This window comes from Sinocyclocheilus grahami, unplaced genomic scaffold (assembly GCF_001515645.1).
Source record: "Sinocyclocheilus grahami isolate Dianchi unplaced genomic scaffold, SAMN03320097.WGS_v1.1 scaffold487.1, whole genome shotgun sequence".
Lineage (NCBI taxonomy): Eukaryota > Metazoa > Chordata > Actinopteri > Cypriniformes > Cyprinidae > Sinocyclocheilus > Sinocyclocheilus grahami.
Genome location: NW_015505666.1, coordinates 986539 through 992548, shown reverse-complemented (window position 1 = coordinate 992548; position 6010 = coordinate 986539).

Below are 6010 nucleotides of genomic sequence, written 5' to 3'. Positions count from 1 at the left end.
GGGTGGTGGAGGGATGCTGAAAGACTAGAGATAATGGAGGTAAGGCTGCTTTGATTATTTATAGGGGTTCTCTCTTGTGCTGATTGGATAGATGGTGTACTGATGATGGACTGGCCGTGTTAATTATCTGCACGTGCTCCTCCCGAAATTTGTTAATAAAACATCACTTCACGAGTTCACACTTACATATAATGAACAGAGTAAAGGTTATGCGTATTTGGCGTGCTGTCCGGGGAGAGGGCTCCGAGCTCGGTAATTACTCTCAAGCCCAGGGTACTCCCCCTGTCCAGGGAGAGGGGTCCGAGCTCGGGTCTAAGCCCAGATCCAGAGCGCTCCCACAAAGATGCAATTAGTACGGGACAGCAGCCAGAGAGGAGCATTGATAATCCCCCAAAATTTGCAAAGCTTAAAATTGGTGGGCTGCTGGACGTCGTTTGTAGTAGCAGCACTGCTGAGGCTTTAGAAGACAGAACTAGAGGCTTCTGCTGAAGCGGGCGCTGCTGCGGCATCTGAAAAGAAAACTCCTGTGGGAGTGGGAACTGCTACGGCATCTGGAAAGAAAAAATGGCTTCTGCAGGACTGGGAACTGCTGCGGCAGTGGGGAAATATGGAAGAGCTCCTGCGAGAGCGGGCACTGCTGCGGCAGTGTGGGAATTTCGGTAAGGCTCCTGCGGGTGCGGGAACTGCTGCGGCAGTGGGGAAATATGGAAAAGCTCCTGCAGGAGCGGGCAGCACTGCTGCGGCAGTGTGGGAATTTCGGTAAGGCTCCTGCGGGTGCGGGAACTGCTGCGGCAGTGGGGAAATACAGAAAAGGCTCCTGCGGGAGCGGGCACTGCTCCTGCCGGGGGGAAATACGGGAGAGACTGCTGCGGCAGTGGGGAAAATACAGAAAAGGCTCCTGCGGGAGCGGGCACTGCTCCTGCCGGGGGGAAATACGGGAGAGACTGCTGCGGCAGTGGGGAAAATACAGAAAAGGCTCCTGCGGGAGCGGGCACTGCTCCTGCCGGGGGGAAATACGGGAGAGACTGCTGCGGCAGTGGGGAAAATACAGAAAAGGCTCCTGCGGGAGCGGGCACTGCTGCGGCAGTGTGGGAATTTCGGTAAGGCTCCTGCGGGTGCGGGAACTGCTGCGGCAGTGGGGAAATACAGAAAAGGCTCCTGCGGGAGCGGGCACTGCTCCTGCAGGGGGGAAATACGGGAGAGACTGCTGCGGCAGTGGGGAAAATACAGAAAAGGCTCCTGCGGGAGTGGGCACTGCTGTGGCAGTGTGGGAATTAGGTAAGGTTTCTGTGGGAGTGGGGTGCTGCTGGGATGGCTGGAGTGAGGATGGGTCGTTGAGCCGTTTATAGGTGGATTAGGTGGTGTTAAAAAGAGTTTAGCTATGGTAGGTCTTTTGAGTGAACGGGGCTGTGCTGACGTTAAAGGGGTTGGCTGATGAGGGTTGGGTGGGCTTCCTTGTTGTGGGAGTGGTCTGATTGAATGTAGCTCTTGAAAGCTTCTGATGACCAGCGACTGAGTGCTTGTATCTGCTGATGGGAGAGGCCTTTTTGGGCCGCTGTGGTTGCTGCGCCAATTCGGAATGAATGGCTGGAAGAATTATCGGCTGGGGTACCGGATAGGAGCAGAACGGACTTAAGGTGCTTTTGAAACCAGAAATGAGTGACGGGGCGGTTGGAGTCGTCTGTAAAAAGGGGGTCGGATGGGAGTTTGGACTGTGATTTCCTGAGCTGGATGAAGGCTAGGAGGGCTTGGTACGATAGTATGGGTGATTGTAGGTTGAAAATGAAAATGAAATGGCCTTTCTTGGTCTGGTCTGTTTTACTTTGCTTAATGAAGTAAGAGATGGTTTCGTCATCCAGCACCGTTAGATCGGAGATAGTGGGGTGGATGTTTGGATTGAAGCTAGATGTGATAGCGAGCTCTGAGCATCTGAGGAAACCAAAGAAAGCCATGATGAACATGGCGTCAACCGTGCGGGCAGTGTGAATGGAATGATAACCTCTGCGGAGGGTAGAAATACATTTGGTCAATATTTGTAAGGTTATGGGCTGCCTGGTGTCTGGGCGGCTGGGATGGGCTCTTTGGATACCTTTGATGAGTAGGGAGGTCTGAGAATTGGCTATCTGGGGTGAGGGTGAACCGTATAAGAGTTTGTGGAAAAACTGGATTCCACTTAGATAACCCTTAATGGAGCTGATTTGTAGGTTTTTGTTGATGTTAAGGTGAGAGATGAATGAGGTGATAGCGAGCAATGAAAAGTCGGGGAACGGCAGTTTGTAAGTCGAGTGAAATGCTTTAAAGCACTTCCAAGCTGTTAGGTAAGATTGGAGGGTCCTGGGGGAGACGGCTTGAATAATAGAGTTGAGGGAAGCTTCGAGGAGAGGTCTCAGTGTATGATTTACGGGAATATCAGTTCTGAATAGGGAGGTAATGGGTAGCACGAGTCAGTTAGTGATATTTGATCCTCTAGTGCGTGGGATGATGCGCATTGCGAAATTTACATGACCGAGAATGACTAGCAGCTCGCGTTTGGAGCAGCTTGGGTTGTCTAATAGGGAGGAAGCAACCAAAATCGTCCTATCAATTTTTTCCTTCGGCAGAGAAACTTGGAATTTTTGTGAATCTAAGTTGATACCCAAAAATTCGATGGAGGTGCTCGGGGCCGCGGTTTTGTCTTGGGCGGGAGGAAAGGGCTGCTTCTGCAGCCGAAAGTGAGGTGGACGGAAAAGTAAAATTTATTATGCCAGCGGATGCCGAATAAATGCCAAAAATCCGGGTGAATTGGCATCACTTTGAAGGCGGAGTTGATGTCGACTTTGGCCAGCCAAGCACCGCGACCCGCGTCTTTGATCAGGGAAATGGCTTGGTCAATGTCATGGTAGTGGAGAGAAAATTATTCGAGCGGAATGAGGCTGTTAATGCTTGGGAACGGGGAATTATGTGGGGATGAGAGATCGATTATGAGGCATTTTTTAACCTTAGAATTTCCTGGTAGCTACACCGATGGGGCTAACATGGAAAACATTAAAGGGAGGGACGGAAAAGGGGCCGATCATGAAGTTTGCATCGGTTTCTTTTTTAATTAGTAGATCGACTGTTTCGGGTCTGGAGCGGACTGGAGATTGGGGCAGATGAGGCTTTGGGAGGGGAGATTTTCGACACCATTTTTATTTGCAGCTTTTTGCACTGGACATATCAAGCGGGGCATGAGCACCGCCACAAAAATGTGCATGAGACGGCAGTGCTGCCTTGAGCATTTGCCAGTGTTGAAACTGGCGCAGACCTGGCTATCAGAGGGAGCTGAGCGGCGGCGGGAGTTGGAAGTGGGTGGGAAAGGGGTGGTTGGAATGTCTAGGAGACGCGGGACGTAGCTGGTGGATTTGGGCTGGGATGGCTCGGGCAGGGGGGAATAGATGGGTTGATTAGAGGGCATGCAATGGTGGAGTGGGCAATGGATCGGCAGACCGCGCAAGATATGTTGCGGCAGCCTAAAATACTCTGTTATGGAGTTCGGTGTCCAAAGCCCCCCAGTAAGGACATTGGTTCCACTGGGCCACTCGGATGGCGCATTTTGCTGCGAATAATTTGTGGTAAGTGTAAAAGTGAGAGCCACCATATGAAAATGCGAGTTCGGTGACTATCGCGAGATAATCGACGAGCTCGTGTCTCCTGTGAGGAAAAACAGTGCAGATGACTTCTATGTAACGGGTGAAAATTTGTGGTAAGTGTAAAAGTGAGAGCCACCATATGATAATGCGAGTTCGGTGACTATCGCGAGATAATCGACGAGCTTGTGTCTCCTGTGAGGAAAAACAGTGCAGATGACTTCTATGTAACGGGTGAAAGCAATCGTGAATTCGGCAAATAATAAAATACGTGATGGGTTGTGAGCTGTGTTTTTTAATGTGACAGAAAATCCGCTGCAGTCGATTTGGCGATCTGCAGATGAAGGTGAAATTGGTGACAAAAGGGAAAAAAAATCTATGTCCGCACCTGCCAAGATCTGTATCCTGATTTTGCTGGCCACGGGGGATGGTTCCAAGGCGAGGGCATTCGGAGGGGTGGGTAGAGGCATGGCGGAAGAAAGAGAGCAGGAAGAGCGATCGAGGGGAAGTGGAAAGGTAGTCGCCAGAACCGCTTGCGGAGGCACGCTCACACTTTGGGAGGAGAGGACTGAAGCGTCGGAGGACGCTGGAGAAGGTGGCTGACGCCTGGAAGGCGAAGGTGATGGCGTGCCTCGGTGCCTGGAGGTATGAGCGACGGCGACGCGGGAAGACCGGCGGCCCCGTGTTGCAGCCGCAGGTTCGATTATGGTGTCCTGGAGACGCCGGAGGACCCGTGGTGTCAAACACGTTGTCGTCCAGGAAAAGTTCAATCTCTGACATGTTTGCGGCGATTGGATGTGCCAATGCTGAAAGACTAGAGATAATGGAGGTAAGGCTGCTTTGATTATTTATAGGGGTTCTCTCTTGTGCTGATTGGATAGATGGTGTAATTACTGATGATGGACTGGCCATGTTAATTATCTGCGCGTGCTCCTCCCGAAATTTGTTAATAAAACATCACTTAATGCAATAGGACAGTAGGAAAGCATTGGGCAGAGAGAGAGGGTAACGGGATCTGCAAAGGAGATCTGAATCGAACTCGGGTTGCCGCGAGCACATGCCCTATTAATTAATTCGGTGCACTTAAAGGGTTAGTTCACCCAAAAATTTAAATTCTGTTATTAAAGTCAGCATGAAATCAAAATGGACAATTCTTATTTTTCGATGGAATACTGTAGTGTTTATTATAAATAATTTATCTGTGCACTTCGTTATTATTATGTTTTATTCATGTGCCCTCATAATCTTTAATCAAAAACGTTTTTTTTTCATGAATATGACTTAACCTGATGGAGGATGCGCTCAGTCACTCAGGCAGTCTCTCTCGCGCGCTGTTTATGTAGCCGTTGATCATCATTGTCATCCTCAATAAAATAAAATAAAAACATTTATTCATGTTAGGGTGTCAGTGGTGAATCCAGTGGAGAGAAATCCCCCACAACTAACTGCAAACTGGCATCTTAGATCTGCCTCCATTTTGTTGGCAACGCCCCAACTTCCAATGACCCAATCAATTCCCGAAGGATGAAATCAAGTCCCGCCCTCTCATTTCAGTTTTCACTTCCGTTTCATGCCAACTTTAATTACTCACCCTCACGTTATTCCAAACCCTTAAGACCTCTGTTCATTTTCGGAACACAAATTAAGATATTTTGATGCATCCCCTGAGCTCTGACCCAAAAAGAAAAAAAACTACTTTATTCAACAATTCCTCTGCGTCACCCTGGCGCCATTTTGGAAAGTATCCACTGAACATTAATATCCTGATATGTAGTTTTCGTTCAGATCAAAGCGTAAACAATGTAGAAAACGTATCAGCGTGGCACAGCTGACACAGAACAACATAGGCTGTTTACATTCAGTGGATACTCTCCAAAATGGCGCCAGGGTGACGCGGAGGAGACAAATTGTTGAATAAAGTCGTTATTTTTTCTTCTTTTGTGCACAAAAAGTATTCTTGTAGCTTCGTAAAATTACGGTTTAACCTCTGATGTCACATGGATTATTTTACATCTCCTTACTACGTTTCTGGACCTTGTTCGTGTAAGGATCCTTGCTGTCTATGGGAGGGTCAGAGAGCTGTCAGAATGCATCAAAAATATCTTAATTTGTGTTCCGAAGATGAACGGAGGTGGTTTGGAACAACATGAGGGTGAGAATCCGTGTATCATTCGATCATTTGTTTTTTGATTTAATATTGAAAGTAGAAAAATTAGAAAACAGCTCCTTTTTCGTATTTTCGTTTTTTTCCAAAACACGAAAAACCAGAATTCAGCTTAAATTTTCGTTTTTCATTCTTAGGTGGAAAAATGAATAAACAGCTTGAATATTCGATTTCTACATGTGGGCGGGAATTTAACGCCCCTTTCTGCTGATTGGTCAGCCGAAGATCAAACCGTGCCTTC